This window comes from Sorex araneus, chromosome 8 (genome assembly GCF_027595985.1).
Source record: "Sorex araneus isolate mSorAra2 chromosome 8, mSorAra2.pri, whole genome shotgun sequence".
In the NCBI taxonomy this organism is placed as follows: domain Eukaryota; kingdom Metazoa; phylum Chordata; class Mammalia; order Eulipotyphla; family Soricidae; genus Sorex; species Sorex araneus.
In genome coordinates this window covers 30,701,796-30,710,856 of record NC_073309.1, presented here as the reverse complement: position 1 = coordinate 30,710,856, position 9,061 = coordinate 30,701,796, and positions in this window count along the sequence as shown.

Genomic DNA, 9,061 nt, shown 5'->3' with positions numbered 1-9,061 from the left:
TGGATACTTACCAGAATGTTGGATTGAGGCTCCAATTCTTTTTAAATAGGACCAGAAAGATAGTACAGTAGGTAAGATGCTTGCCTTGCCCATGGTCAACCATGGTCAACACCCAGCGTCCCATACGGTTCCCGGAACACCATCAGGAGTGATTCCTGACGGCAGAACCAGGAGCAACCCTGAGCATCTCCAGGTGTGCCCCCCCCAAAAAAAAATAAATATGGGCTTGAGCTTTTGAATCCTCTGAGGCAGGTTTTCTTACTCTAGGAAATTATGTCAACATTACAATAACAAGCAAAGAAAATAGCCAATAGGAAGTTGAGGGCCTGTGAGGGACAGTTCAAGGGCTGGAATGAGGGTTTCAAAGACCAGGTAAGAAGCTCTGGACTGCAGGGCACAAGGTGGGCAGGAGGCTGGAGGGGGTCAAGTGGCAGGAAGGGGGGTGGGGCAAAGTCGGTAGAAATTCACACATAAGGGACAGACAGGCCCAAGGATGGTGATGAGCAAAAGGACGGGAGGTCAGGTGCCTTTCCAATATGTGGGGGCCAAGTTAAAATAACAAGAGTCAGTCAGCTGTATCTTCCCAGCAGGTACAGCTCATACAAAGTCTTTGTGAGGTGGCCTTCACTAGGAACCCAGCAAAACACACCAAATACTGTGATAGGTTGTCATCAGGAAGTGAAGGTGAAGGATGCAGTCACCCAGTCACCAAACAGCCTCGCAAGCATCCTGCTGAGAAACCAAGGGCTGGTCCCCAGGGGCAGTGCTCCCTTCTGGGCACAGCAAGCTGATGTGTGTCTCGGGAACAGCTCAGACCTCTCAGACTCAAAGATGCAGCAACCATCATAGAATCAGATTTTGTTATGGGAAATAACAAGTAACCCCAACCTCACATCTCCCCACTATACCCATACATGTACACATATTCCAAGTCACTCTGAAAATCACAGAGATTCAGCAGGAAAATTGAGGGCTGACACCAATGTCATTGCCATAGCCTAGGCCAGGTGTGGAAACAATTGTGGGCCAAACGGGATTGCATGCACATCACATAGGTGACTGGTGAAAATACAGAGTACCAGGATCCAGCCTCAAGCTACTGGACCAGGATCTTAGGGGCAAGAGGTGTCACTTGGACAAGCTCTCAGAGGAACAGGGATGAGGGCAGAAAAGTAGTCAGGGGGCATGGGGTGGATGGGGAGAAAATCTTGAGAGGCCATGATGCATAGCTTAGGATCTAAATGAGGAGGAAAACCATGGGGTAGTGCCACAACTTCCAGATTAGAGGGATCATGTTGTGGCTACTCTGGGGGCAACAGATATAGGGCAGCAGGAGCCCACCAGGAGACACAGTCAGCACCTGATAGTGTTCAAGGGATAGTGCAAAGTCTCTGTTGACTGACTGTTGAGTACTTATTGTGTGTCCTACCACTGAACTACATCCCCAGTCCTGCCCTGTTGGATTATTTTTAAGATAAAGCTGATCAGGATTTGCTGCTAGATTAAACAGGGATATAAGAGTCAAAGAATTGCCAGGATTCTTGGTCTGTGCTACTAAATGAGTGGGGTTGGCACTAAGTGTGATGGTAAAGACTGGCAGGAACACATTTGAGAGGGAAGATCAGGGCTCCACCTTAAATATCTTGAAACCGAGATGCATATTCACTGTGTAAGTGGATATGTGAGTGGAGAGCTTGGCAGAAGAGTCCAGGGTGGTTTAGGATTGAATGGCCCACGACTTTCTATGCTAATTTTCAGTTTGGAAATCCTCCTTCTTACACAATGCTTCAAGTGAAGTAGACTTTGCCCTCTGGCTTCACAAGGAGGATAAGCTTGGGCTTGATCAGTCAGGGTCTGCCTTGCCTGTCCACCCACATGGTGTTGACTGGAACAAAAATCCTTCAGTCCCAATGAGATACCATGAGGATGTCAGAAAGATTTCTGGGGTAGAGGACTTAAAACAGCCATGAGAAGGAGCTTCTGCATCACTGTTTTGACCATGAGGAACAAATACAAACATGGGAAAAACAGATTGCTCCAGCCTAAAATGATCTCTCCCTCAGAATCACCTTTGGACTTTGTGAGCCACCAGGAAATTCTCTCCCCAACATCACTCCCCCCCCAAAAAAAAAATCTTAGGTGATTTAGGCACCAGATACCTGTACACTGGTATTTGAAAGTAACTGTGAGATATGCATTACTCTACCATTAGTACTCAAAATAGAGTTTCCCCATAAAACCCCATGACTCCAGACTAAAACTTATAGTTTCAGCTCTCCCAGAAGTAGAATCTTACAAAAATCGGTTAAGTATCACTGATAGTACCATTAAGGGTATCTCCTTGACTGGCCCCAGCCACCCCTGAGTGGAAAATAAGGCTGCAGTAACCAAACACTTTCTTTCTTACATAACTTCCTTATTCCAGCCCCCTTCAACCATAAAACTTTACATTTTGAAATGGCTCAGGAGTTAGACCCCTTGCGTACTTAAGGACCAGAGTTTGATGCACAGTGTCACATGGCTCCTGAGTACTGTAGGGGTGATCCTTGAACCCTCAGCATTACAAGACTCAAACAGCACCTATCACTGGGCCAGCCACTGAATCATCCAGGCCAGTTTGTAGGGAGTAGCCCCAAGGTCCCCCGAGTACTGTTTGAGAAGCCAAAATTTATAAAAATATATTTGTTAAAGAAGTAAAATAAAATAAAGAGAAGAAAAGTCTCCTTTGTATAGCTCCTTGGAGCTCCTTTCTGTCTGCTAGATGAGTGGCTGCGTGATGCCTTAAATTGTTGAATGAAACCAGTGAGATCTCTCAAATGTACTTGGTGAATTTTGTTTCTTAACACCTTCTTGACATGAAATTTTGAAGACTGTTAGAACTAAAAAAATTCTACTAAAACATCAATTCTTTAAAGCTGACTAGAACTGCAGAATCTCAAGCGCCAACCTAGGCATAAAGAATCAGAATCTATATTTTAACAAAACCCCAGATGATGTGCCTGTACACATAAACATCATTGGGCCATGAGGCACTCACTCTCTACTGGAGAAAAGGGCCTTGCTCCTGATATAATGAAATAATAATGCCAGAGTGCGTGGGCATTGGCAAAGATTATTTTTGAAGCAATGGTAATAGCTACTCTTTACTATGCTATACTATGTGCTTCACTCTCTTAGATCTTTTTTATGTATTACTCTGTTGACCCTAAGACAATGAAGTATTCTTACTGCCTATCCCACCTTAACAAATAAGAAATCCAAAACTCAGAGACAGCTAAGTTCCTTCTTTTTAAAGTCACGACCAGGAACTGGCTGTGTGGTGGAATCAACTGGTTTCACATGCGTTCTCCCTTCGGTGGTAATAGTAATGCTCCAGATAGACAGCCTCTCCCCGCCCCATCTCCAGTCATTTTACTTCTCTGACTAAACAGATCAGTTCTAGGAATAAATCACAGTCAGTCACAGTCACAGTCATCCCATTGCTCATCGATTTGCTCGAGCGGACACCAGTAACATTTCATTGTGAGACTTATTGTTACTGCTTTTGGCATATCGAATGCATCACGGGTAGCTTGCCAGGCTCTGCCGTGTGGGCGTGATACTCTCGATAGCTTGCCAGGCTCTCTGAGAGGGGTGGAGGAATCAAACACGGGTCAACCGCGTGCAAGGTGAACACCCTACCGCTGTGCTATCGCTCCAGCCCAGGAATAAATCAATATTCAGTAATTCTGGATATTTTTCTGGCACTGCCTGGGGGTGCTCTTTCTTAAAAGAGCACCTTTTAGGGACACACGAGATAGGCAGAGAGGGAGCCTGCTGCTGCTCTAAATTGCCACACAAAGAATCCTGAGAACAATCCAGAAGGATAAAGGAACAAATCTCTCAAGGTTTTCTTTAAGCGCCTGAATCAGCTACATTGAATTTAATCATCCCTGGATTTTGTTGTTGTTGTTATAGTAGCAAATAATTTGTGTGTGTCTGTGTGTGTGTATATGTGTGTGCACGTGGCAAGGATGGTACCAGGGTCAGTTTGGGTTGTTTCTATAATTTAAAATCGTAAGAGTCCAGATCAATTTAGTGACGTTTTGAGTCACTTTGCTTAAGTCAAAGCTTGTACTTTTAACCAGTGGCCCCCTACCACCATATCAAAGAGAGCAAAACCTAAACATTATGAAAACTGACTTGTATCCCCAAGTTTACAGTGGTGTAGGAGGGAACAGATGCGTGCAAGTAAGGGGACATCCAAGCCTCAACCTAATTTCTTAGCCCTCTCTACAGTGTTTTGTCTTTGGCTGGGTTATGGTCAAGGCAGTCCCATACTTGTGTTCTCCTGTAGGACCTGTAACAGCAGTAAACCAGGCTTACTGGGCGTGTTTGCCATGATTGTGGTCCTTTGCTTTAGTTGTTGAATAAATGTTTGATTGAAAGCTCCAAGTTACCTGGGAATTTTTTCTGCAGTCTGAAGACACCCATCTTCTCTATTACAGTCTTAAACTCACATTGCTATTTTTCTTTGACCATAATGTGTTTCCTTCTCCTCATTTAGAATCAAGGAACTGCCTTCGCTCTGTGTCTGATTCCCTAGCCCTTAGCTTCCTCCTCAGTCTGCACCTTGCTACCGTTCTTAGCTCCAAGCGGAATTTACACAATAAGGAGTGGTATTCTAATTTTTTTTAAAACCTCTGCCCTAGAACAACATTCCTTTCCTTCTTGTTGGTGTTTCTCTAAAGAAAAATTCAGAGGGAAAATTCTAGTGACATAGAACTCACTTCTCTTTTCCCTAGCCCAACCACATGGTTTGGCTGAATTAAGCAAGTTTAACAACAATAAGCACAAAGACAATTGTTGGGACTATAGATGAGAAGTCACCAGTTGTCCAGTGTCATGGCTTCGGCTGGGTGCCATGTTGGAAGGCTTTCCTGGACCACAATTTCCCCTGGGCTCCTGAAGAAAGGACCAAGGAGGAGAGGACTCTGTTCTGCTAGAGGGGGACCACTGAGCTGGTGGGGAAGGAGGGATGGGACTCAATGGTTGCTTTGCCATTCAGCCATACTCATGTGAATGGAGCCACTACCATTACCATTACAATCTTCTTCGCAACTCAAGGAAGAAAATGATAGCCAAGACAGATCAGATCCTTGTCCCCAGGGAGAGAGATAGTCAACAAGATAAATGACTGTTTCAAGGCAGTGTTAACAGCACTCAAGTGGTAATAAAGGAAATGGCTCATAATCAGAGACAGTAATCAGAGATGGCCTGCTGAGACCTGAAAAACCTGAAAAGGAAGCTGCATCAGAAGTATTGGTTGGGAGTGGCAGAGTGTTCTTTGCCCCAAAGCATCAATCAATGGAAGCAAAAGTTCTGGAGGGAACAGAGGACTTGACATATTCTCAAAGCCAACAGGAAACCAGGGTGAGCTCCCAAGTTTGGGGTAAAGCAGTGGAAGATGGAGCTGTAGAGGGCAGCAGAAGTCCCATGGCGGGGGGGGGGGGGGGGGGGGGGGGGGCGGGGCTGACAAATGGGGGAGCTGACAAACCTCTGCAAGGAGTTCAGGTTTGAGCAAGGCAGGGAGTGGTCATAAGTAGAGGAGTCAGATGGTGTGTTTGGCTTATATTTTGGGAAGATCATTCAGCTACTGAATAAAAAAATGAGGAAACAGCGGGACGTGTGGGCAGTCTCGGGCCAGGGGCGATACTAGCGCGTGCTCTGCCGAGATTCGACCTGGGTGGCCACACTTTTGTGCGGCTGCTCTGCTGCTGATCGACCACGATCCGGAGGCCAGCTAGACTACTTTTGGTCCCAGCAACTGCTTGCAGCCATGTCTCTAGACTGTGAACTAAGCCATTTCCCCATGCTGTCCCAGGAAGGGAAATGATGCAATTTCTAACATAAGTCTCCCTGGACTTAATTACTAAAATACTAAAATACAGAAATCCTAAACAGCGCAGCCGTGATAGTGGTCACGCGACTTCATATCTCTTCATTCTCAACAATGGAAAACAAAATTATCAAATGCTTCCTTGTCAGTAGGGCTATTTTTTTGAGGGGAAAGTCCAACAACAATAGTGAGTTTTGTGTTGAAATATGGAATGTAATCAAGGTAAAGATAAAATGAAGTAAAATTTATCAGCTACACAGGCGGGGGTGGTGGGTGAGGGGCTGGGAGGTATACTGGGGTTTTTGGTGGTGGAATATGGGCACTGGTGAAGGAACGGATGTTCAAGCATTGTATAACTGAGACATAAGCCTGAGAACATTGTAACTTTCCACATGGTGATTTAATAAAATAAATAATTTTTTTTTTAAAAAAAGAATGAACTAAGAGGGGTCACAAGGAGGAACTTGTCACAGTTCAGATGCCTTTTCTTGGGGGTTGAAAGTAATAAAAGGTATGGTTCTGGTGACAATTGAAGGGGAAGTTTATGAAGACCCTAATAGCAACCTGAAGAATCCTGTGTTTCACTTACTTTTAGCTGGAATGCAACCCTAAAGGTTTGGTTGCTCATTCCTTGTTTCTGCCTTTAGCCTCAATTTCTTATGACACAACTGGGCAATCAGGAGAAACAGCTGCAAACTCAGTGCCTCTCAGAGCAGCAGGACCAATCATAGGGACACAGGACATCAGGGGGTCACACACACGGCAAACCTGACAGACAAGGAGATAAGAAGCACCAGGAACTCAGAGGAGAAAGAAGGGACAGCACCAGACATTCAGATGCCTTGAGAATGGTAAACGATGGTCCAGCACCTACAACTCAACTGGCCTTCCCTGTTTCCTCTCACCTGGCATATGCAGAATAAGCAAATAATTCATCTACCAGAAATGAACTCCTTCAAAGATGGCAGCAGGTGTTGGATAACACATATTTCTTTGCTGGGACCCTTGTTTCACAGTTCTGATCAAGACTGTAGCACTGTAGCACTGTTGTCCCATTGTTCATCGATTTGCTCAAGCGGGCACCAGAAACATCTCCAGTGTGAGACTTGTTACTGTTTTTGACATATTGAATACACCACTTGTAGCTTGCCAGGCTCTGCCGTGCGGGTGGGATACTCTCGGTAGCTTGCTGGGCTCTCCGAGAGGGGCAGAGGAATCAAACCCAGGTCAGCCACATGCAAGGCAAACACTCTACCCACTGTGCTATCGCTCCAGTCCCCTGATCAAAACAAGTTAGTAAAATAATAGGGTCTTCATCCACTGCATTTAAATCCTTATTTGGAGCCACACAGTGATTATAAAGTCATCTGAATTTCTCAGGGACTTGGGGGAAGTTTATTTCTGAGTCCAAATACAAAGGAGAATTGATTCAACACTGAATATGGGCAGAACATACAACTTCCTTATAAATGAAGAGGAAGAAATGTCCAGTAGTCCCTCCTTTGTGAGAATTCCCTCTTTCCTCTTTGAAAACTTCCCTGATAACTATGCAATAATTTCTGATGATGGAAGAAAAGACTCTTGGAGCCTCACCTGAGTAAGCAGGTTGTTTCTGGCTAACCGCATTGCAGGGAACTCTTTGTTGAATTGAACTCCCAGCTGGACACTGCGCCTGAGGAAGGGAGGGGTCTGAAGAATATTTAACTTTATTTAGAGAGGGAAGTGAGAGTCTACTCCCCTTCCATGGTCTACAGCAGTACCCTACGCTGTGAGAAGATTTCAGAGGTCACTCTGCTTGTAGATATAACAACATCCAGAGACTTCAGAGTTAACCGTAGAGTCTGCTAAGGAAATATCCTTAAAGTCGCTCCCTCATTGGTCAAGGCACAATGTGGAGACTGATTCCTAGTTTGCTGGCACCAGGGAAGACCTCCTGGCTTTACCAATTGGTGGTTCCCTGACATCATCATCCAGGGACTCCAACCACCCTACCTATTGCTCCAGATGTAGTGATTCATCCTAGGTTTAAAATAAATAACTCTGCAAGCAAGTAGTGTAATTAGATGTTGGGAGGGGAGATGGTATTCCTACACTTTAAGGAAAATAAAAATATGCTCCCTCTCCTCTAAGAAGCTGACTGTGTAGGGAGTATACAAGGCCTTGATAAAGTGTATAATTCACTTATATTCTTAAGGAAACATTGCTGACAGGGGGCTGAAGGGATTTAGAGAGGAGTACACAGTGTCTGCACTCTAGATTCTCACAGGCCAGAGAGTCCCATGGCCAAATTCTTCATTTATTCATCAGGAAATACTTTTCATGATGATTGTGGGAACTGTGCTGGGCACTATGAATGCAACTATAAACCAGACAGATAACTTTGTGGATTCAGTCTGGTGGAGCAGGCACGTATGATGTAACTGTGTTCCCTCCAACCACCTACCCATTGACACATGAGTGGGCCCTTCACTCAACTCATGCAAGGCACATTTACAGAGGCCCTACCAACTCCGGGACTGTGTGTGCTGACGCTCCTGGGGCTTGGTGTCCAATAGTTGTCATCAGAGTACAGTCTAAATAGAGGTCTAAGTGGAAGGTTCAGGTGATCAGCAGAGGCTGGTCAGAGAACAGGTTGTAGTTGAGGTCATACTGGAGCCCACTCAGTGGTGGTGAAGTCAGTTCCTTCCCCTACTTCTCTTCCCAAACCTCTTTAGAGTCTACTGAGATGGGCAAAGACATCCCCAGCCTCTGGCCTGGCCACCCAACCAACGGAAGCTCTTTCTCTGTGATCATGAATTTTCCAGTCCTGACTTCAGCTGCACTATCTCCTTGCTGTTGCCTGAAGTGCAGGCAGCCTCCACTCTGCACAGAAAAACACTTTTCCAGTATGAAGTGTCAGGAACAAAGCCAACACCAGGGGAAGATTTCAGCTGGGCCTCCTCCTGCCTTCCCTACTCACTGCCATCTGCTGAGGGTCAAGGCCCAGGGCCTTTGGTTGAGTCAGAGTGAATGGAAGGGGAGGGAGCAAGAACAGGTATCTGGGAAGTTTTTTTGCCTCGGTTTATATGGCAGGGCCAGGTCAGTGATGGTGGCAGCTGTGGTGGTCTTTTAGCACTTCCAGGTCAACACTGCTGGGGATGAAGAAGAAGGAGACTCAGGGAGTGCCCTGAAGGGCATTTTCCC